The sequence below is a fragment of the Poromitra crassiceps genome (genome assembly GCF_964638095.1).
Source record: "Poromitra crassiceps genome assembly, chromosome: 8".
Taxonomy (NCBI): Eukaryota; Metazoa; Chordata; class Actinopteri; order Beryciformes; family Melamphaidae; genus Poromitra; species Poromitra crassiceps.
In genome coordinates this window covers 13,744,358-13,745,787 of record NC_139629.1, presented here as the reverse complement: position 1 = coordinate 13,745,787, position 1,430 = coordinate 13,744,358, and the positions used below count along the sequence as shown (strand labels likewise).

Below are 1,430 nucleotides of genomic sequence, written 5' to 3'. Positions count from 1 at the left end.
CACCACCGGACGTTGTGGCTGCAGCCGCCACACTCACACACTCTCTCTCTCTCTCACACACACACAGGCCTGAAGGCTCAGAGGATGGTGTGTGTCTTTGAAGGGTAGAAAAACTGTGACCAAATGTTTTGGAGAGCTCGAGGATGGAGGCATGTGTGGCTCTGACTCCGCCTCTCCAATTGTTCCTAATAGACTTCTCACACTGTCTGTGTGTGTGTGTGTGTGTGTGTGTGTGTGTGTGTGTGAGAGATGCGAGTGCGTGACTACACGTGTGCTTCGTTACCGCTCTGTATGTCCATTCGGTGGAGATGTTAACTTTAATTTTTTATTTTTTTGTCACACGGATTCTCCGCTAAAACACACGCTCGACACGAGACGATTAAAAAAGGATGGCGTATAGGAAAAAAAAAAATCTAAGAAGTATATATAAATATATGTGTATATGAAATGAGAAAAATGCTCTAGGTTTATTTAAAAGATTTAATGTAGAAAAAAAACAAAAGAAAATTGTTCGGGGGAGGTTAGGGTTTTTCGATGTGAGTATATTTGTTTGTGGTGAAGACTTCAGCTCGAATCTTGCACATAAAAGACTTTAGATATTGTACCTGCGAGTTACAGATGATTATTTTTGTTTGAATACCGGACTCTCTGCTCTGTCATATTTATTGCGTGTTCGGGGAGCGCTCCCCGCCCCCCTCCCCCACGTCTATGAGCTCACCCTGAGATCTCGCTGTAGAAATCCTCCGGTTTACACCCACCCCAAAACGTGTTTTTTTTTTTTTTTCATATGCCACAAACAAACACAAATACTACTGGCTTTGGGTTGTTATTATTACCATTAAGGGTATGATGATACTGATATATTATTGATAATATTATTCAATGATTATTGTTATTAAAATTTTATTTTGTTTCGATGATTTTTTGTTTTGTTTTTGCTTTCAAGACAGGTAGGAACTTATGTGTTGGACTGCTTGTATAAACAGTTCATGAATAAAAATCCTTTTTCCGTGTTGCTTCCTGTCACATGTTGCTTAATTTGAATGAAATGTTGTGAAACCATACAGCCAGCTACCACATATGATGTATGTATGTGTATGTGTATATGTATGTATATATATATATGTATGTGTGTGTATGTATGTGTGTGTATGTATATATGTATATGTATATGTATATATATATATGTATATATATGTATATGTATGTATATATATATACAGCCAGCTACCACATTATGTCTACTTCTAGATGCCATTATTCATATCAAGCACCACTAATTTAGTCCATATAGAGCCACAGTCCAGTAATACATGAGCTTTTGCCCCGGAATCCATGACTATTGTAGGTGGAGAGAGAGAACATCTTGGAACAGCTACAGCAGCATTTGTGCATGCAGGTAGTAGTAGATGGGCAGTAGTTGATGAAAT

The 1,430-nt window shown here is 38.1% G+C and overlaps 1 protein-coding gene across 1 annotated transcript in view; it reads left to right on the top strand.

Moving 5' to 3' along the window:
- The window catches only part of grk3 (G protein-coupled receptor kinase 3), a 105,684-nt gene extending 104,669 nt beyond the window's left edge, over window positions 1-1,015 (top strand). Inside the window, exon 21 of the mRNA XM_083642340.1 lies at window positions 1-1,015. This exon is cut by the window's left edge and continues 2,900 nt beyond it. The gene's annotated coding sequence lies outside the window, so the exon portion shown is untranslated.
- The last annotated feature ends 415 nt before the right edge of the window (window positions 1,016-1,430 follow it).